Raw genomic sequence first — 22,274 nt, 5'->3', positions numbered from 1 at the left:
CTCCATCCCTCCAGCAATGAAGGACAACATTTTATTGAGTTTTTTGAAGGGGTAACCAAGAAGGTAGATGAGGACAGTGCAGTTGATGTTGTCTACATGGACTTTAGCAAGGCCTTTGACAAGGTACTGCATGGTAGGTTGTTGCATAAAGTTAAATCTCACGGGATCCAGGGTGAGGTATCTAAATGGATACAACATTGGCTTCTTGACAGAAGCGAGATGGTGGTTGCAGAGAGTTGTTTTTCAAACTGGAGGCCTGTGCCTCAGGGATCAGTGCTGGGCCCACTGTTATTTGTCATTTATATTAATGATTTGGATGAGAATATAGGGGGCATGGTTAGTAAGTTTGCAGATGACACCAAGATTGGTGGCATGGTGGACAGTGAGGAAGGTTATCTCCAATTGCAGCGGGATCTTGATCAATTGGGCCAGTGGGCTGATGAATCGCAGATGGAGTTTAATTTAGACAAATGCGAGGTGATGCATTTTGGTAGATTGTACCAGGGCAGGACTTACTCAGTTAATGGTAGGGCGTTGGGGAGAGTTACAGAACAAAGAGATCCGGGGTACATGTTCATAGCACCTTGGAAGTGGAGTCACAGGTGGACAGAGTGGTGAAGAAGGCATTCGGCATGCTTAGTTTCATCGGTCAGAACATTGAATACAGGAGTTGGGACGTCTTGTTGAAGTTGTACAAGATATTGGTAAGGCCACACTTCTGGTGTGCAATTCTGGTCACCCTATTATAGAAAGTATAGTATTAAACGAGAAAGAGTGCAGAAAAGATTTGCTCGGATGCTCCCGGGACTTGATGGATTGAGTTATAAGGAGAGGCTGAATAGACTGGGACTTTTTTCTCTGGAGTGTTGAAGGCTGAGGGGTGACCTTATAGAGGTCTATAAAATAATGAGGGGCATAGATCAGCTAGATAGTCAATATCTTTTCCCAAAGGTAGGAAAGTCTAAGACTAGAGAGCATAGGTTTAAGGTGAGAGGGGAGAGATACAAAAGTATCCAGAGGGGCAATTTTTTCACACAGAGGGTGGTGAGTGTCTGGAACAAGCTGGCAGTGATAGTAGTAGAGGCGGGTACAATTTTATCTTTTAAAAAGCATTTAGATAGTTACATGGGTACGATGGTTATAGAGGGATATGGGCCAAATGCGGACAATTGGGATTAGCTTCGGGATTTAAAAAAAAAGGGAGGCATGGACAAGTTGGGCCAAAGGGCCTGTTTCCATGCTGTAAACCTCTATGACTCTAAATTCCATTTGCCTTCTTAATTACCTGCTGCACCTGCAAACCAACTCCTTGAGATTCCTGCACAAAGACACCCAGGTCCCTCTGCACAGCAGCATGCTGCAATCTTTTACCATTTAAATAATAGTCCATTTTGCTGTTATTCATACCAAATGGATGACCTCACATTTACCAACATTGTACTCCATCTGTCAGACCCTCGCCCACTCACTTAGATTATCTATATCCCCTTGCAGAATTTCAGCGTCCTCTGCACACTTTGCTCTTCCACCCATCTTAGTGTCATCTGCGAATTTTGACACACTACACTTGGTCCCCAACTCCAAATCATCTATGTAAATCGTAAACAATTGCGGTCCCAACACTGATCCCTGAGGCACACCACTGGTCACTGATCCCCAACCAAAAAAACACCCATTTACCCCCACTCTTTGCTTTCTGTTAGTTAACCAATCCTCTATCCATGCTAATACATTACCCGTAACACTGTGCACCTTTATCTTATGTAGCAGTCTTTGGTGTGGCACCTTGTCAAATGCCTTCTGGAAATCCAGATACACCACATCCACAGGTTCCCCATTGTCCACTGCACATGTAATGTTCTCAAAGAATTCCACCAAATTAGTCAAACATGACCTGCCCTTCATGAACCCATGCTGCGTCTTACCAATGGGACAATTTATACCAAGATGTCTCGCTATTTCTTCCTTGATGATAGATTCAAGCATTTTCCCTCCTACAGAAGTTAAGCTAACCGGCCTATAGTTATCTGCCTTTTGTCTACCTCCTTTTTTAAACAGTGGTGTTACATTTGCTGTTTTCCAATCTGCGGGAAGCACCCCAGAGTCCAGCGAATTTTGGTAAATTACCACTAGTGCACTTGCTATTTCTCCCACCATCTCCTTTAGTACCCTGGGATGCATTCCATCAGGACCAGGAGACTTGTCTACCTTTAGCCCCAATAACTTGCCCAACACAACCTCTTTCGTGATAATGATAGTTTCTAGGTTCTCACCTGCCATAGGTTGACATTGTTGACCACTCCATCCTCCCCCGGCACCTCTCCATCATCATCCATCTACCTTTGCCTGGTTCTGTTATCTATCTAATCATCGACAGAGAATCAGATTCTCTTCCTGGTCCCTGCACAATTATTTCTGATGTTCCCACAAGGATCAATGCTGAACTCCCTCGTATCTCTCATCTACATGCTACTTCATCTAGGTGACATCATCCAAAGGCACAGTGTTAGTTCTCCCATGTACGCTGAGGGTCTCCAGCTTCCCTCACCACCATCTCCCTTCGCTCTCTCATTGTTGCAAAATGATCAGACTGCTTATCCAATGTCTAGTACTGGATGAACAGAAATTTCCTTCTATTAAGTCCAGTATTGAAATTGAAATATAAACCATGCAGCTTGACTCTGTTCAAGGCAGGGCTCTGAGAAAGGAACCAGCAAATGGCTATCATTTATTTTGTTTCGCTGAAATAGGTACAATGTGTGTACCTGTCCTTTCTGTCTGCAAAGAATTGGGTCCTGAGTGCTAATATATGTCGCTTCTAAAGGGATCATGGGACATGGAAGAAAGTGAGATTAGAATATTGAATTTGATGATCAGCCATAATCAAGATGAATGGTGGAGCAGGCTCGAAGGACCGAATGGTCTACTCCTGCTTCAAGTTTCTATGTTTCGATGTGTGTTCCAACATTATTTGATGTTTTCTCCTCTTCAATTCTTCCTTTTCAATCCATATTCAAGGCTTAAGGTTTAACACAAGTCCCCAAAGCTTTGAGTTTAACTAATGGCCGATCATGTAGGCCTTTGTCAAATACCTTCTGGATGTCTAGATACAACACATTGTAGACCTTTCCACAATTGATTTGGGATGTCACCTCCTCAAAATAGTCAATGTCATTCGTCAGGCAGGATATTTTTCTTTTAAATCCATGTTGACGGAAGCTGATGAAGTTATTATCCAGCTTTTCAGTACAAATAGAAGGAAAGCGTGCACCTTTATCTTAAAATAAAATAGTTACACGTTGAAATCTCAAGAACACAGGAGCTGATAAATTAAGAATACTTAAAATGACGCTGCGAAAAAAACTGGCTTTTATCTTGGGCAGATATAAACATTCTTTTCTTTGACATCATTGCAATTCCAAAATGCAGAGAAATTACCTGCCAAAGAATATTTAATTTCTTCGAATTTACGAGCTTTTAAACGGAAGTTTAGTAAAGGTTATATCTGTCAGGAAAGAAAACTCATCCGCTTCACCCGGGACCACAATGTCTTCACCTTCAACAACCAGTTCTTCACGCAGACACACGGAACAGCCATGGGGACCAAATTCGCACCTCAATATGCCAACATCTTCATGCACAGGTTCGAACAAGACTTCTTCACCGCACAGGACCTTCAACCAATGCTATACAAAAGATACATCGATGACATTTTCTTCCTTTGGACTCATGGTGATCAATCACTGAAACAACTATATGATGACATCAACAAGTTCCATCCCACCATCAGACTCACCATGGACTACTCTCCGGAATCGGTTGCATTCTTGGACACACGCATCTCCATTAAGGGCGGTCACCTCAGCACCTCACTATACCGCAAGCCCACGGATAACCTCACGATGCTCCATTTCTCCAGCTTCCACCCTAAACACGTTAAAGAAGCCATCCCCTACGGACAAGCCCTCCGTATACACAGGATCTGCTCGGATGAGGAGGATCACAACAGACACCTCCAGACGCTGAAAGATGCCCTCATAAGAACAGGATATGGCGCTCAACTCATCGATCGACAGTTCCGATGTGCCACAGCGAAAAACCGCACCAACCTCCTCAGAAGACAAACACAGGACACAGAGTACCCTTCGTCGTCCAGTACTTCCCCGGAGCGGAGAAGCTATGGCATCTCCTCCGGAGCCTTCAACATGTCATTGATGAAGCCGAACATCTCGCCAAGGCCATCCCCACACCCCAACTGCTTGCCTTCAAACAACCGCACAACCTCAAACAGACTATTGTCCGCAGCAAACTACCCAGCCTTCAGGAGAACAGTGACCAGGACACCACACAACCCTGCCACAGCAACCTCTGCAAGACGTGCCGGATCATCGATACAGATGCCATCATCTCACGTGAGATCACCATCCACTAGGTACACAGTACATACTCTTGTAACTCGGCCAATGTTGTCTACCTGATATGCTGCAGGAAAGGATGTCCCGAGGCATGGTACATTGGGGAAACCATGCAGACACTGCGACAATGGATGAATGAACACCGCTCGATAATCACCAGGCAAGACTATTCTCTTCCTGTTGGGGAGCACTTCAGCGGTCACGAGCATTCGGCCTCTGATCTTCGCGTAAGCGTTCTCCAAGGCGGCCTTCACAACACACGACAGCGCTGAGTCGCTGAGCAGAAACTGATAGCTAAGTTCCGCACACATGAGGACGGCCTCAACCGGGATCTTGGGTTCATGTCACACTATCTGTAACCCCCTCAGCTTGCCTGGACTTGCAGAATCTCACTGGTTCTCCTGTCTGGAGACAATACACATCTCTTTAACCTGTGCTTAATGCTCTCTCCACTCACATTTTTTGTACCTTTAAGACTTGATTATCTGTAAAGACTGCATTCCAATCATTATTCTGTAAATTGAGTTTGTGTCTCTGTATTCCCCGTTTGTGAGCATTTCTCCACTCCGCCTGACGAAGGGGCAGCGCTCTGAAAGCTAGTGGCATTTGCTACCAAATAAACCTGTTGGACTTTAACCTGGTGTTGTTAAACTTCTTACTGAGGAAAGAAAACTGGCAGAGTGGTGAACACATGGAGGTCTTGAACATTACGAAAGGGTTTGATCGGGTGAATGTAGAGAAAATATTTCCACTTCTGGGGGAGTGGGGTGAAGGTGGTGGGGGGAGGGTGGGTGGTTCCAGAACTAGAGTCCAGAAATGAAAGATGCAACAGGAAATTCAGAGGAGCTGCTTTACCCAGGGAGCGATGAAGATCTGGATCTCGCTATCACATGCTGTAGTGGAGGCATTGGGTGGGATTTTATGGCCTCGCTCGTCCAAAAACCGTAAAATCCCAGCTGAGGTCAATGGACCTTCCCATGGTTCATCCTTTGCCTGCTCCGGTTCCCGTGGTGGGTGGGGAGGTAAAATTCCAGCCATGTGATGCATTTGAGGGTGAGCTAGATAAGTGCAATAAATGAGGATTGGAAGGATATGCTGAGAGGGTTAGATAAATTGGTTGGTGAAGGCTTGTTTTATGGAATACAAAGACTGGAACAGACTAGGTGGGCTGAATGGCCTGTGCTGTAATTTCTCTGCAATTTTTATTAAGTTTAAAGTTTATTTATTTATTATTCACAAGTAAGACTTACATTAACACTGCAATGAAGTTACTGTGAAATTCCCCTAGTCACCACACTCCAGCACCTGTTCGGGTCAATGCACCTAATCAGCACGTCCTTCAGAATGTGGGAGGAAACTGGAGCATCGGGAGGAAACCCACGCTGACACGGGGAGAATTTACAAACTCCACACAGACAATGAGCAAAGCCGGGAATTGAACTCGTGTCCCTGGAGCTGTGAGGCAGCAGTGCTAACCACTGTGCCACCGTGCCGCCCATTGAATTGTCTAGTTTCCAAATAATTATCCTAATTTCTCTCATATATTTTCATCCTTAGTGACCTGCAGCGTTGTGGCTCTGACTGCTTCACCTGCATAAAAAAGAGAAGGAAAGTTAATTTGACAAGCAGCAGGAGGGAGCAACCTGAGTGCATCCTCCTTCAGCTGCTCGCAAAGTTATCTGCTGGGGCTCGCAAAGACATTTCTCTTTATTTCATTCAAAGTTGGGAAACAATTATTGTGAATAAAGAGAGTTTCTGGATTTTTTTTCTCTGTTTGAAGTTGTCTTAAAATGTAAGTTATCTAAAAGCAGAATGCACGTTGGCACTGTGGTTAGCGCTGCTGCCTCACAGCGCCAGGGACCCCGGATTTGATTCCCGGCTTGGATCACTGTCTGTGTGGAGTCTGCATGTTCTGCCCCCCCCCGTGTCTGCGTGGGTTTTCTCCGGGTGCTCCGGTTTCCTCCCACAGTCCAAAGATGTGTGGGCTAGGTGGATTAGCCATGCTACATTGACTCTAGCGTCAAGGGATTAATAGGGTAAATATGTCGGGTTATGGGAATAGAGCCTGGGTGGGATTGTTGTTGGTGCAGGCTTGATGGGCCGAATGGCCTCCTTCTGCAATGTAGGGATTCAATCATTCTATTCTATGAAGACAAAGACCAGATCCATTCCATCTCAATAAATGATGGTTTGTTCCATGGTGTTTAGCATCACCAGGTTTGACTCTGGGTCCCCACTCTGCCAGGGCAGTCACTGCTGTATTTATTGCTGAGGAGTACAGTGAGTTGAGCAGTGCATGATTCACTAGCCTCTGTTTTCTCTGGGCTCTCTCCTCGACCAGCTGAGCTGCTCGTTTCTGCTCAACGTTTTCAATCAAGTCTACACTGACTCTCCGAAAGACCATCTGACACAGGCCCAGCCCCTCTACTCTATCCCCACATTTAGCATGGCCAATCAATCCAACGTACAAATAGTTGGACTGTGGGAGGAAACCGGAGCACCCAGTGAAAACCCACGCAGACACGGGGAGAACATACAACCTCCACACAGACAAGGCCAGAATTGAACCCGAATCCTGTGAGGCAGCGATGCTAACCACTGTGCCACCGTATTATCCATCTGATTAATCTAGCCAAGCCAGCTCAGGCATCATTGACTTAGCAATGAGTGTGGTTCTGAAAGAATTAGCACATTCCAGGGCATCTGGGTTGGTGATATTTTGACCCACTAAAAAGTCATAAAGTGTTTTCTTAAAGTTTCTTTAGAAATGTCGTTTCAATGAAGGGGACACGGAATCATTGTGCTTACGGAGCACAAGGTCGCTTAATCTGCAGCATTTCTGACTCTTAAAATGAAAGAATACAAAAATCTATTCTAGATTCTGGAGGACAAATGCATTAAGCCCTGACTGTAGCTTTCCAACAGAAATTGCAACCTTTTCCGAAAGAATTGCCTTTTAAAAATGATTCCTTTTCCCTGCCTATTTTGGAAGTTGCTGGGGCAGGATTTTCTCAGCATTGCCAGACTGCAGCTTCCGACATTCAGCATCTACTTTCAGCACACATGGGGATTAAATTATTGCTTCTCCAGCTTCTTCCTCGTAGGGTGGAAGATTTATGCTGAAATAGTGATGAAAGTGGCTTGTTTCAGCAATTATGCAGTTTGTAACGGATTCAGACAGCAGATTGCAGAGCTCTGTTCTATCGGAGCACCTGTACCTCCTTTCACTTTCTCTGTTAAAATCCATTAGGCGGACACATTCTTTCTGGTTAGGCTTTTCACACAGCTTAAAGTATTCAGAATGTTAAAAGTAGTTATTATTAATGACGCCATTTATTGGTTTGACAGCTCCTCTTGCATTTGAAAGACAAAAGTTGTGAGGCGTTTGACATATTTATGCCCAGTTTTACTTTGGAGAGAAAAATAAATAGTTTATTGGCTGTGAAATAAAGATCAAGTATGTATTCCATCATTGGCTTTTTAGTCTGCAGTAACTGGGGTGAAGGTCAAGGCCCCTGGTGAGGATCTGCTGAAAATGAGTGCGGGGAGGTTCTCACCTTTAACAGAAACCGGGTTCAGGCACCCTGGCAATCGGGAGGGAGAATTTATCATCCCTTCCCTGCCCTTCACTGAGCCCTCACCGTTCTGATGAGTACCATGGACCCAGCCATGGGCTTCAGCAGGCACATCGTTAACGTTGATGTATAAACTGGAGTCAGATGGCAAGGCTCAGGGAGACAAAGAGGGAAGCCACGAGTGTCAATCAGCTGTCCATGGTTTGCTTGTTTTCCACTAACTGTAAAGTCCTGTCATTTGTGGGGGCTACGTTTCAGTAAAATTTCTCAGGTGGCGAAATCACATATGATGAACATACTTTCCAGTGAGAATCAATGAGATAAGTTCCAGTCACCCCAAAATTTGACATGTGTAAAGGTTCAGCGGCAATAAAAATGATGTATTTAAAATAAATTTAAGAGAAATTTACTGGAGAAATTGTTTAAGAATGCAATAAAACAAGAACACTGTCAGTACAGTGGTGTTCCTTACTTGAGAATGAAGGGATTAGATAAAGTGTCTGGTGTAGACGTTGATTTGGATAGAAAGAGCAATGTTCACCTTGACTGCTTTGCCTTTGGTTTTTTGATGTTGTAATGTTCTCAGTGAGGTGCCAATAGCAATGTCAATCACTCCAAAAAAGGCAATGTTCCTTCCCATGTTTGTATCATCGCCCGCTGAACATTATTTTCAAATCTTCAGCTGAGATCTGCATTGTCTTGTGCGTGAAATGAACTTTTTTTACGGGTTCTTCTTCCTGCTCCTGCTTAAATTCATTAAATTTCAGCAGTTCCACCAGTCCGTGTGTGGAGAGTCCCTTTTGATGAGCTTGAAGCAACTCCCCTGTGACCAAGTCTTCAAATCCCTTCCCTCCACCTGTTACGCCAACTCAACAATTTTGGTCACTTTAGCCTTCACCACGGAGAACCCTGTGAATACATTCACAGTCTCAGGCCAAATTATTTTCCAGTAGGATTTCTGGTTGATTCTTTCACCTCATCCCATAAGTCTTGAATTATCCCCATTGCCGTGAGGATATTGAATTCCTTCCAGCAATCACAGGCTGTAGGTGAAGGGTTTGTTTCGATAAGGTTGAGAGTGTGATTTTAAACTTCGATGGTTATTAAGCTTTGAAGGATGTATTGGCCCCCGCAATGGCATCATCCGGATGGTTTTCTTTAAGAGAGTGTGAATGTTCAGGTGCAATATCAAGGATAAGTAGGGCCTTGAAGGACAAGTCATTTTCCCTCCAATAAATCCTGACCTCACACAGAAAGCAATTCTCAAACCAGTGTTCAGTCTAAGAGGGATTGCTGTTAGCCTTCTGAATGACTGGCATTTCAGATTTATTTTTCACTTTAAGAGCTGGAGGGTTTTCAGATTTATGAATCAATATTGGTTTGCAGTTAAAACCAGCACGTTGGCACTTGGTAAAAGTGTTGGCCTATCCTTTGCAGCTTTAGAACCAGCAACCGTCCTTTCTTATTTGGCATATTTGGCATTTTCTTCTCGAACAGGACAACATTAAAAACCTTTTCTGATTGGTATCCTCTCCCCTTGATGCATTCCTCCAGCAGATTGGGGGACCTCTCCTGCAGCTGCATGGTCAGCTGATGCGGCCTCACCCCACCAACTTTGCATTGTGCCGATCAGAATCCTTTCGATCGAACCATCCTGCACTGACTGAGAATCCTCAGGAAGGAAAAAGAGAGGCATCTTCTATACCACATTCATCGTCACTTTATCACAAACGTCACCAGCAACACCCTCTTTAATACTGCAATCTGCTGGTTCAATTCCAGCATCTTATTTCCAATGCTTGCACCATTAACTGGGGTCCCCCTTTGCTGCTGCTGTTCTATCCAGATATTAAGGACAGTCATTTCTCCATTTCCTCCAAGTAGAAAGAATGCAGAAAAGATTTACTAGGATGCTACCGAGACTTGATGGTTTGAGTTATAAGGAGAGGCTGAAGAGACTGGGACTTTTTTCCTTGGAGCGTAGGAGGACGAGGGGCAATCTTTTAGAGGTGTATAAAATAATGAGGGGCACAGATCAGCGAGATAGTCAATATATTTTCCCAAAGGTAGGGGAGTCTAAAACTAGAGGGCATAGGTTTAAGGTGAGAGGGGAGAGATACAAAAGGGTCCTGAGGGGCAATTTTTTCACACAGAGGGTGGTGAGTGTCTGGAATAAGCTGCCAGAGGTAGTAGTAGAGGCAGGTATAATTTTGTCTTTTAAAAAGCATTTAGATGGTTACATGAGTAAGATGGGGATAGAGGGATATGGGCCAGATGCAAACAATTTAGAATAGCTTAGTGGTACAAACTGGACGGCATGGACAAATTGGGCCGAGCGGCCAGTTTCCATGCTGTAAACCTCAATGACTCTAGGACTCTTTGACTCGATACATCTTAGGCTTTAAAACAGTCTGAATAATACCCTTTTACCCTTTGATCTTAGGCAAGTATCCCAGAAAACTTGGAATCAAACTCAGCTCCTTCATCAACTCATGAATTCAGATTTTTAATCAAAGCCTTTTGTTTCCCATTTAGAAGGATCTATCGTATTTGGACCCCAATCTAATCTGAAGTTACGATGGTGATAAAGCAGAAGGCTACATATTTTTGTTTCCAGGGTCATCAGTTATCGCCATTTGATTCTCCAGAACTTCTGCTCTGGACATCTTCACCTCACCAACACTTTATATCCACCTTTAAAGTCTTTTCCGAATCAATCCCTTTATCTCTTCCGAATCCCTCTCTCTTTCTCTTCCTGCCTTTGATTCTCCGTGTCTCGGCTGTGAAGCACTTTGAGGCAGTTATTTTCATCAAAAATGTTCAGCAAGTTGAAATAGCTGCCGAGGGAGGTCACGGACCTCTCTCGCGTTCTGTTGCTGGGAAGAAAATAACATTTAAAGTGGGTGTTTATTCATAATTTCACAGCAGACAGTGGTATTCACTTTGAGAGAACCAAGTAAAACGCGAGTAAAATTGTAGTGATCGGACGCAATAATTCATTCTATGTTCATGCCTTGAATGGGTTGAGTACTTGAGGAATGAACTGAGAATGACCCCAGCAATAAAAGTGCTGACACAAAAAACATCAAGTGCTTGGTATAATTTTCTCTTTGGAACTGATGATGCATTTCCCCTATAAAAGAGGGGAATGTTCTCAGCCAAATGGAATGACAGACAACCCTTGCTTTCTGCTCTCTTGGATGCTCCCGTGAAGTGGAAGTGGGAGGCTAACCCCATCCAATTGTGGAGGATTGGATTACGGAAGCTTCTACATTCATTCCCACCACACCCGAAATCTTGTACAAATTGTGTTGGAAAATGGAGGTCACGGGATCAGAAACATGGACATTTAAAAGGCTGCCTATAACCAATGATATTAGGCACTTACAGATAAATGGCTACAACACAGAGTGCGAAATAGTTCGAAAATGCTCCAAGATGAAAGCAGGAAGGTTCACCAGCTGCAGAAGGAGGACAATATTGAGCTGGTGAGGCTGGAAGAACAGATAACGTGGTTCAAAATGTTGCAAAAAGAACAGACCATCTGGGAGAAAGGCAAAATGCTGCAGATGCTGAAATCGGAAACAAAAACAGGGGCATCCAGCCTCGAAACGTTGGCTCTATTCTCACATTGTGCACTAATGTTCTCATTTGCAAACTCCAGTTGGACCCAGCACCAACGTCTCATTCATGGGAGATCATGTGCGCAGGAGGCAGAGCTGTGGCAGATCACTGTAGTGATCTGAAGAAACCAAGTATGAGAACAGATTCATTCCTTCCAGCCTGTTGGCTCTGCGTGCGCAGCTTTGCACAGAAATGTAGTCATGTATAAACTGGCAAGTTGTTGTGAGGAAGTGGTCGAGTGGTGTGGACACTAATTCCTTTTGCTGCTGGGTATTAAAGTGGGTATTCCAGAGCGTAAGGTGGGTGCAGGGAGGAACGCCTGATTTATACCCTTGGGCATTCTCCACATCGAACCACAGTCAAATATTGTTTGACAGGAACGGGAAGCCAGGTTAAATTACATTTACAATTCCCACAACAACGCTTTACACATAAAAACATAAAGCAGGAAGGTTGGTACGGGCTTCCTCTGTCCATAAGAGGAGGAGGAGCCACCCATTCCCACTAGATGTAAATATTCCATAGGATACAAACATGGAATTCAGTGCTGGAGTCCTCATCTCCACTCCCTCAGTATTACTGAAACACGGCTAAGGAAGGGAAAGGATTGGCAGCTCAATGTTCCAGGGTACAGATACAACAGAAAGATAGAACAGGAGGGAAGAGAAGAGGGGGAGCTGCATTTTTGATTAGGGAAAGCATCACGGCAGCACTGAGAGGGGATATATCCGAGGGTTCATCCATTAATTATTTAAGAAGGGTAGGAAGGATAACCCGGGAAATTATAGGCCGATGAGCTTGACGTCCGTGGCAGGGAAGTTGTTGGAGAAGATTCTTAGAGATAGGATGTAGGCGCATCGAGAAAGGAATAAACTCATTAATGATAGTCAGCATGGTTTTGTGAGAGGGAGGTCATGCCTCACTAACCTGGTGGAGTTTTTTGAAGAAGTGACTAGAATGGTTGACGAGGGAAGGGCCGTGGATGTCGTCTATATGGACTTTAGTCAAGCGTTTGACAAAGTCCCTCATGGTAGGTTGGTGCAAAAGGTTGGATCTCATAGGATAAAAGGGGAGGTGGCTAGATGGGTGGAGAACTGGCTTGGTCACAGAAGACAGAGGGTGATAGTGGAAGGGTCTTTTTCCAGCTGGATGCCTGTGACTAGTGGTGTTCCGCAGGGCTCTGTATTGGGACCTCTGCTGTTTGTGATTTATATAAACGATCTGGAAGAAGGTGTAATTGGGGTGATCAGTAAGTTTGCGGACGACACGAAAATGGCTGGACTTGCAGCTAGTGAGGAACATTGTCAGAGGCTACAGAAGGATATAGATAAGCTGGAAAATTGGGCAAAGAAATGGCAGATGGGGTTCAATCCAGATGAATGCGAAGTGATGCATTTTGGTAGAACTAACATAGGGGAGAGCTATACGATAAATGGCAGAACCATAAAGGGTGTAGATACGCAGAGTGACCTGGGTGTGCAAGTCCACAGATCCTTGAAGGTGACGTCACAGGTGGAGAAGGTGGTGAAGAAGGCATATGGCATGCTTGCCTTTATAGGACGAGGCATAGAGTATAAAAGTTGGGGCCTGATGTTGCAGTTGTATAGAACGTTGGTTCGGCCGCATTTGGAATACTGCGTCCAGTTCTGGTCGCCACACTACCAGAAGGATGTGGAGGCTTTAGAGAGCGTGCAGAGGAGGTTTACCAGGATGTTGCCTGGTATGGAGGGGCTTAGTTATGAGGAGAGATTGGGTAAACTGGGGTTGTTCTCACTGGAAAGACAGAGGATGAGGGGTGACCTAATAGAGGTGTATAAAATTGTGAAAGGCATAGATAGGGTGAACGGTGGGAAGTTTTTTCCCAAGTCGGTGGTGACGTTCACGAGGGGTCATAGGTTCAAGGTGAGGGGGGGAGGTTTAACACGGATATCAGAAGCACGTATTTTACACAGAGGGTGGTGGGGGCCTGGAATGCGCTGCCAGGCAAGGTGGTGGAGGCGGACACACTGGGAAAGTTTAAGACTTATCTAGATAGCCACATGAATGGAGTGGGAATGGATGAAACAAAAGAATGGTCTAGTTTGGACCAGGGAGCGGCGCAGGCTTGGAGGGCCGAAGGGCCTGTTCCTGTGCTGTATTGTTCTTTGTTCTTTGAGTCTATATGGGTAGAACTGAGAAATAAGAAGCGGGAAATCACTTTGATAGGGTTGTACTATAAGCCCCCAAATAGTCAGCGGGAAATTGAGGGGCAAATATGTAAGGAGATTACAGATAGCTCCAAGAAAAATAGGGTGATAATAATAGGGGACTTTAATTTTTCCAACATTGACTGGGACAGCCATAGTATTAGAGGGTTGGATGGAGAGAAATTTGTTGAATGTATTCAGGAGGAATTTCTCATTCAGTATGTGGATGGCCCGACTAGAGAGAGGGCAAAACTTGGCCTCCTCTTGGGAAATAAGGAAGGGCAGGTGACAGAAGTGTTAGTGAAGGATCACTTTGGGACGAGTGACCAAAATTTCATTAGTTTTAAGATATACATGAAGAATGATAGGTCTGGCCCGAAAGTTGAAATTCTAAATTGGGACAAGGCCAATTTTGATGGTATCAGGCAGGAACTTTCAAAAGTTAATTGAGGAAGTCTGTGGGAAGGCAAAGGGACGTCTGGTAAGTGGGAGGCTTTCAAAAGTGTGTCAACCAGGGTTCAGGGTAAACACATTCCTTTTAGAGTGAAGGGCAAGCCTGGTAGAAGTAGAGAACACTGGATGACTCCATAAGACCATAAAACGTAGGAGCAGAATTAGGCCACTCAGCCCATTGAATCTGCTCCGCCATTCAATCATGGCTGATATTTTTCTCATCCCCATTCCCCTGCCTTTTCCACATAACCCCTGATCATCTTATTGACCAAGAACCTATCTATCTCTGTCTTGAAGGCATTCAATGACCTGGCCTCCACAGCCCTCTGCGGCAAAGAGTTCCACAGGTTCACCACTTACTGGCTGAAGGAATTCCTCCTCATCCCTGTTTTAAAGGATCGTCCCTTTAGCCTGAGGTTGTGCCCTCTGGTTCTAGCTTTTTCGACTAGCGGAAACATCCTCTCCATGTCCACTCTATCCAGGCCTCGCAGTATCCTGTAAGATTCAATAAGATCCCCCCTCATCCTTCTAAACTCCAACGAGTACACACCCAGAGTCCTCAACTGTTCCTCAAACAACAAGCTCTTAATTCCAGGGATCATTCTTAAGAACCTCCTCTGGATCCTTTCCAAGGCCAACACATCCTTTCTTAGATATGGAGCTTGGGATATTGAGTCCCTGGTCAAGAAGAAGAAGGAGGCATGTGATATGCAGAGGCAGCTGGGATCAAATGAATTCCTTGAAGAGTACAGAAGGTGTTGGAGAAGAGTTAAGAGAGAAATCAGGAGGGCAAAAAGGGGACACGAGATTGTTTTGGCAGATAAGGCAAAGGAGAATCCAAAGAGCTTCTACAAATACATAAAGGGCAATAGAGTAACAAGGGAGAGAGTAGGGCCTCTTCAGGATCAACAAGGTCATCTATGTGCGGATCCACAAGAGATGGGTGACATCCTAAATGAATATTTCTCATCAGTATTCACTGTTGAGAAAAGCATGGATGTTAGGGAACTTGGGGAAATAAATAGTGATGTCTTGAGGAGTGTACATATTACAGAGAAGGAGGTGCTGGAAGTCTTAAAGTGCATCAAGGTAGATAAATACCTGGGACCTAATGAAGTGTATCCCAGGACATTGGGGGAGGCTAGGGAGGAAATTTCGGGCCCCCTCGCCGAGATATCTGAAACATCAACAGCCACAGGTGAGGTGCCTGAAGATTGGAGGGTGGCAAATGTTGTGCCTTTGTGTGAGAAGGGCTGCAGGGAAAAGCCTGGGAACTACAGGCCTGTGAGCCTAATGTCGGAAGTGGGCAAATTGTTAGAAGGTATTCTGAGAGATATGATCTCCAGGCATTTAGAGAGGCAAGGACTGATTAGGGACAGTCAGCATGGCGTTGTGAGTGGAAAATCATGTCTCACAAATTTGATTGAGTTTTCTGAAGGGGTAACCAAGAAGGTAGATGAGGGCAGTGCAGTTGATGTTGTCTACATGGACTTTAACAAGGCCTTCGACAAGGTACCGCATGGTAGGTTGTTGCACAAGGATAAATCTCACAGGATCCAGGGTAAGATAGCCAATTGAATACAAATTTGGCTTGATGACAAAATAAGAAGTCCCACAACACCAGGTCAAAGTCCAACAGGTTCATTTGGTAGCAAAAGCCACAAGCTTTCGGAGCGCTGCCCCTTCATCAGGTGAGTGGGAGTTCTGTTCACAAACAGGGCATATAAAGACACAAACTCAATTTACAAAATAACGGTTGGAATGCGAGTCTCTACAGGTCATCAAGACTGACAAATCCCCAGGGCCTGATGGAATCTATCCAAGGCTGCTCAGGGAGACGAGAGATGAAATTGCTGGGCCTCGGACGCAAATCTTTGTCTCGTCACTGGACACAGGTGAGGTCCCAGAGGATTGGAGGATAGCTAATGTGGTCCCATTATTTAAGAAGGGTAGGAAGGATAACCCGGGAAATTATAGGCCGGTGAGCTTGACGTCTGTGGTGGGGAAGTTGTTGGAGAAGATTCTTAGAGATAGGATGTATGCACATTTAGAAAGGAATAAACTCATTAACGATAGTCAGCATGGTTTTGTGAGAGGGAGGTCATGCCTCACTAACCTGGTGAAGCTTTTTGAAGAAGTGACCAGAATGGTTGACGAGGGAAGGGCCGTGGATGTCGTCTATATGGACTTTAGTAAAGCGTTTGACAAAGTCCCTCATGGTAGGCTGGTGAAAAAGGTTGGATCTCATGGGATAAAGGGGGAGGTGGCTAGATGGGTGGAGAACTGGCTTGGTCACAGAAGACAGAGGGTGGTAGTGGAAGGGTCTTTTTCCGGCTGGAGGCCTGTGACTAGTGGTGTTCCGCAGGGCTCTGTATTGGGACCTCTGCTGTTTGTGATTTATATAAACGATCTGGAAGAAGGTGTAACTGGGGTGATCAGTAAGTTTGCGGACGACACAAAATTGGCAGGATTTGCAAATAGTGAGGAGCATTGTCAGAAGCTACAGAAGGATATAGATAGGCTGGAAATTTGGGCAAAGAAATGGCAGATGGAGTTCAATCCTGATAAATGTGAAGTGATGCATTTTGGTAGAAATAATGTAGGGAGGAGCTATACGGTAAATGGCAGAACCATAAAGGGTGTAGATACGCAGAGGGACCTGGGTGTGCAAGTCCACAGATCCTTGAAGGTGACGTCACAGGTGGAGAAGGTGGTGAAGAAGGCATATGGCATGCTTGCCTTTATAGGACGGGGCATAGAGTATAAAAGTTGGGGTCTGATGTTGCAGATGTATAGAACGTTGGTTCGGCTGCATTTCGAATACTGCATCCAGTTCTGGTCGCCACACTACCAGAAGGACGTGGAGGCTTTGGAGAGGGTACAGAGAAGGTTTACCAGGATGTTGCCTGGTATGGAGGGGCTTAGTTATGAGGAGAGATTGGGTAAACTGGGGTTGTTCTCCCTGGAAAGACGGAGGATGAGGGGAGACTTAATAGAGGTGTATAATATTATGAAAGGCATAGATAGGGTGAACGGTGGGAAGCTTTTCCCCAGGTCGGTGGTGACGTTCACGAGGGGTCATAGGTTCAAGGTGAAGTGGGAGAGGTTTAACACAGATATCAGAAGGAAGATTTTACACAGAGGGTGGTGGGGGCCTGGAATGCGTTGCCAGGCAAGGTGGTGGAGACGGACACACTGGGAACGTTTAAGACTTATCTAGATAGCCATATGAACGGAGTGGGAATGGAGGGATAGAAAAGAATGGTCTAGTTTGTACCAGGGAGCAGCACGGGCTTGGAGGGCCGAAGGGCCTGTTCCTGGGCTGTATTGTTCTTTGCTCTTTGTTCTTTGTTCCTAAAGGTACAGACAATGTGAGTGGAGAGAGCATTAAGCACAGGTTAAAGAGATGTGTATTGTCTCCTGCCAGGACAGTTAGCGAGATTTTGCAAGCCCAGGCAAGTTGTGGGGGTTACAGATAGTGTGACATGAACCCAAGATCCCAGTTGAGACCATCCTCATGTGTGCGGAACTTAGCTATCAGTCTCTGCTCAGTGACTCTGCGCTATCGTGTGTTGTGAAGGCCGCCTTGGAGAACGCTTACCCGAAGATCAGAGGCCGAATGCCCGTGACCGCTGAAGTGTTCCCCAACAGGAAGAGAACACTCTTGCCTGGTGATTGTCGAGCAGTGTTCATTCATCCATTGTCGTAGCGTCTGCATGGTCTCCCCAATGCACCATGCCTTGGGACATCCTTTCCTGCAGCGTATCAGGTCGACAATGTTGGCCGAGTTGCAAGTGTAGGTATCATGTACCTGGGGGATGGTGATCTCACACGAGATGATCCAGCACGTCTTGTAGAGGTTGCTGTGGCAGGGTTGTGTGGTGTCATGGTCACTGTTCTCTTGAAGGCTGGGTAGTTTGTTGTGGACAATGGTCTGTTTGAGGTCGTGCGGTTGAAGGCAAGAAGTGGGGGTGTGGGGATGGCCTTGGCGAGATGTTCGTCTTCATCAATGACATGTTGAAGACTCCGGAGAAGATGTTGTAGCTTCTCTGCTCCGGGGAGGTATTGGATGACGAAGGGTACTCTGTCCACCGTGTCCCGTGTTTGTCTTCTGAGGAGGTCGGTGCGGTTTTTCGCTGTGGCGCCTCGGAACTGTCGATCGATGAGTCGAGCACCATATCCTGTTCTTATGAGGGCATCTTTCAGTGTCTGGAGGTGTCTGTTGCGATCCTCCTCATCCGAGCAGATCCTGTGTATAAGGAGGGCTTGTCCGTAGGGGAAGGCTTCTTTAACGTGTTTAGGCTGGAAGTTGGAGAAGTGGAGCATCATGAGGTTATCCGTGGGCTTGCGGTATGGTGAAGGGCTGAAGTGACTGTCCTTGATGGAGATGTGTGGGTCCAAGAATGCAACCGATTCCGGAGAGTAGTCCATGGTGAGTCTGATGGTGGGATGGAACTTGTTGATGTCATCATATAGTTGTTTCAGTGATTGTTCACCATGACTCCAAAGGAAGAAAATGTCATCCATGTATCTAGTGTATAGCATCGGTTGAAGGTCCTGTGCAGTGAAGAAGTCTTGTTCGAACCTGTGCATGAAGATGTTATGATGTGGAGATACCGGCGTTGGACCTGTTACCTTGAAGATGTTGGCATATTGAGGTGCAAATTTGGTCCCCATGGCTGTTCTGTGTGTCTGGATGAAGATGCATGTGTCTGGATATGTGTCCTGAACCACAATGTCTTCACCTTCAACATGTGAGACTCACGGCAGACAGAGTACCCTTCGTCATCCAGTACTTCCCCGGAGTGGAGAAGCTACGACATCTCCTCCGGAGCCTTCAACATGTCATTGATGAAGACGAACATCTCGCCAAGGCCATCCCCACACCCCTACTTCTTGCCTTCAACCGCACGACCTCAAACAGACCATTGTCCACAGCAAACTACCCAGCCTTCAGGAGAACATTGACCACGACACCACACAATCCTGCCACAGCAACCTCTGCAAGACCTGCCGGATCATCGACACGGATGCCATCATCTCACATGAGAACACCATCCACCAGGTACACGGTACATACACTTGCAACTTGGACAACGTTGTCTACCTGATACGCTGCAGGAAAGGATGTCCCGAGGCATGGTAGATTGGGAAGACCATGCAGACGCTACGACAACGGGTGAATGAACACCGCTCGACAATCACCAGGCAAGAGTGTTCTCTTCCTGTTGGGGAACACCTCAGCGGTCACGGGCATTCGGCCTCTAATCTTTGGGTAAGCATTTTCCAAGGCAGCCTTCACAACACACGACAACGCAGAGTTGCTGAGCAGAGACTGATAGCCAAGTTCCGCACACATGAGGACGGTCTCAACCGGGATCTTGGGTTCATGTCACACTACCTGTAACCCCCACAACTTGCGTGGGCTTGCAAAATCTCACTAACTGTCCTGGCTGGAGACAATACACATCTCTTTATCCTGTGCTTAATCCTCTCTCCACTCACATTGTCTGTACCTTTAAGACTTGATTACCTGTAAAGACTCACATTCCAACCATTATTCTGTAAATTGAGTTGGTGTCTTTATATGCCCTGTTTGTGAACAGAACTCCCACTCACCTGATGAAGGGGCAGCGCTCTGAAAGCTAGTGGCTTGTGCTACCAAATAAGCCTGTTGGACTTTAACCTGGTGTTGTGAGACTTCTTACTGTGTATACCCCAGTCCAATGCCGGCATCTCCACATCTTGCTGACAAAAGACAGAGGGTTGTTGTAGAAGGTTGTTTTTCAAACTGGAGGCCTGTGACCAGCAGTGTGCCTCAGGGTTGGTGCTGGGTCCATTGTTATTTGTCATTTATATTAATGATATGGATGAGAATTTAGGAGGCATGGTTAGTAAGTTTGCAGATGACATCAAGATTGGTGCACAGTGGACAGTGAAGAAGGTTATCTTGTATTGCAACAAGATCTTGATCAATTGGACCTGTAAGCTGATGAATGACAGATGGAGTTTAATTTAATAAAATGGATGCATTTTGGTAGATTGAACCAGCGCAGGACTTACTCAGTTCATGGTAGGGTGTTGGAGAGAGTTACAAAACAAAGAGATCTAGGGGTACAGGTTCATTGCTCCTTGAAAGTGGAGTCACAGGTGGACAGAGTGGTGAAGAAAGCATTTGGCATGCTTGGTTTCATTGGTCAGAACATTGAATACAGGAGTTGGGACGTCTTGTTGAAGTTGTGCAAGACATTGGTAAGGCCACACTTGGAATACTGTGTACAGTTCTGATCACCCTATTATAGAAAGGATATTACTGAACAAGAAAGAGTGCAGAAAAAATTTACTCGGATGCTACTGGGACTTGTTTTGAGTTATAAGGAGAGACTGGATAGATTGGAACTTTTTTCCCTGCTGTGTAGGAGGCTTCGGGGGTGAACATATAGAGAATATAGAATATAGAAACCCTACAGTGCAGAAGGAGGCCATTCGGCCCATCGAGTCTGCACCGACCACAATCCCACCCAGGCCCTATCCCCACATATTTACCCTCTAACCTACACATCCCAGGACTCTAAGGGGCAATTTTTAACCTGGCCAATCAACCTAACCCGCACATCTTTGGACTGTGGGAGGAAACCAGAGCACCCGGAGGAAACCCATGCAGACACAAGGAGAATGTGCAAACTCCACACAGACAGTGACCCGAGCCGGGAATTGAACCCGGGACCCTGGAGCTGTGAAGCAGCAGTGCTAACCACTGTGCTACCATGCCGCCCAAAATAAAGTTCCCTGACCGGGAATCGAACCCGGGCCGCGGCGGTGAGAGCGCCAAATCCTAACCACTAGACCACCAGAGAGATCTATAAAATAAAAGTTTAAAGTTTATTTTATTAGTCACAAGTAAGGCTTACATTAACACTGCAATGAAGTTACTGTGAAATTCCGCTAGTTGCCATATTCTGGCACCTGCTCGCCTCAATGCACCAAACCAGCACATCTTTCAGTCTGTGGGAGGAAACTGGAGCACTTGGAGAAAACCCATGCAGACATGGGGGGAACGTGCAAACTCCACACAGACAGTGACCCAAGCCGGGAACCAAACCCGGGTCCCTGGCACTGTGAGGCAGCAATGCTAACCACTGTGCCACCATGCTGTAATGAGGGGCATAAGTAAGCTGGATAGTCAACATCTTTTCTCAACATTAGAGGAGTCTAAAACGAGACGGCATTGGTTTAAGGTGCAGGAGAGAGATACAAAAGGGTACAGAGAGACAATTTTTTTCACAGAGGATGGTGACTGTCTGGAACAAACTGCCAGAGATAGTAGTAGAGGCGGGTACAATTTTGTCTTTTAAAAAGCATTTAGACAGTTACATAGATCAGATGGGTATAGAGGGATATGGGCCAAGTGCAGTCAATTGGACTAGCTTAATGGTAAATTCTGGGCGGCATAGAGAAGTTGGGCCGAAGGGCCAGTTTCTATGCTGTAAACCTCTGCCGCTCTATGACCTGGAACATTCAAACCCTCCAGCCCAGGTGAGAATGTGATCATTAAGGTAAAAAGCTTACTCTTTAATAGAAGGAACACAGATTAATTTGAATTATCTGATTAATAATTTTATCACAGAAATTGTATCCAGTGTATCGGAAACTGAATAATTGGAAATGCAGAGGTAAAACTGCAAGGAGCTATGTTGCTGTGCAGCTTATAACTTTGAACTACTGTCACACTGCGTAATTGATGAAGATCCGACAAACTCATTATAATCCAAAATAATCACTGACTGAAACCCAACAAGGGTGGAACAGTAGGAGCATTAATCAAGCAAAAATACTTCTTGAACCTTGGCAACATAATGAGCAGGAACAATTGGATTTATGATTCTTTGTTTCACCTAATTCCACTTGTACAAATGTCAACCATCCCTGCTCAGAATGAATTCTTATCACTGGGTCAAAATGCTGGAATTCCCACCCTAACAGCACTGTGTGTGTACCTCCACTTCAGGGATTTCAGTGGT

General features: G+C 45.4%; 1 non-coding gene across 1 annotated transcript; it reads right to left on the bottom strand.

The window, feature by feature from the left end:
- Positions 1-21,038: 21,038 nt before the first annotated feature.
- Positions 21,039-21,110, bottom strand: trnae-cuc (transfer RNA glutamic acid (anticodon CUC)). Its single transcript has one exon. It is a non-coding gene; the product is annotated as a tRNA-Glu (tRNA).
- Positions 21,111-22,274: the final 1,164 nt, after the last annotated feature.

The sequence above is a fragment of the Mustelus asterias genome, chromosome 16, assembly GCF_964213995.1.
Source record: "Mustelus asterias chromosome 16, sMusAst1.hap1.1, whole genome shotgun sequence".
In the NCBI taxonomy this organism is placed as follows: Eukaryota; Metazoa; Chordata; class Chondrichthyes; order Carcharhiniformes; family Triakidae; genus Mustelus; species Mustelus asterias.
This window is presented reverse-complemented; position numbering and strand designations above follow the sequence as displayed.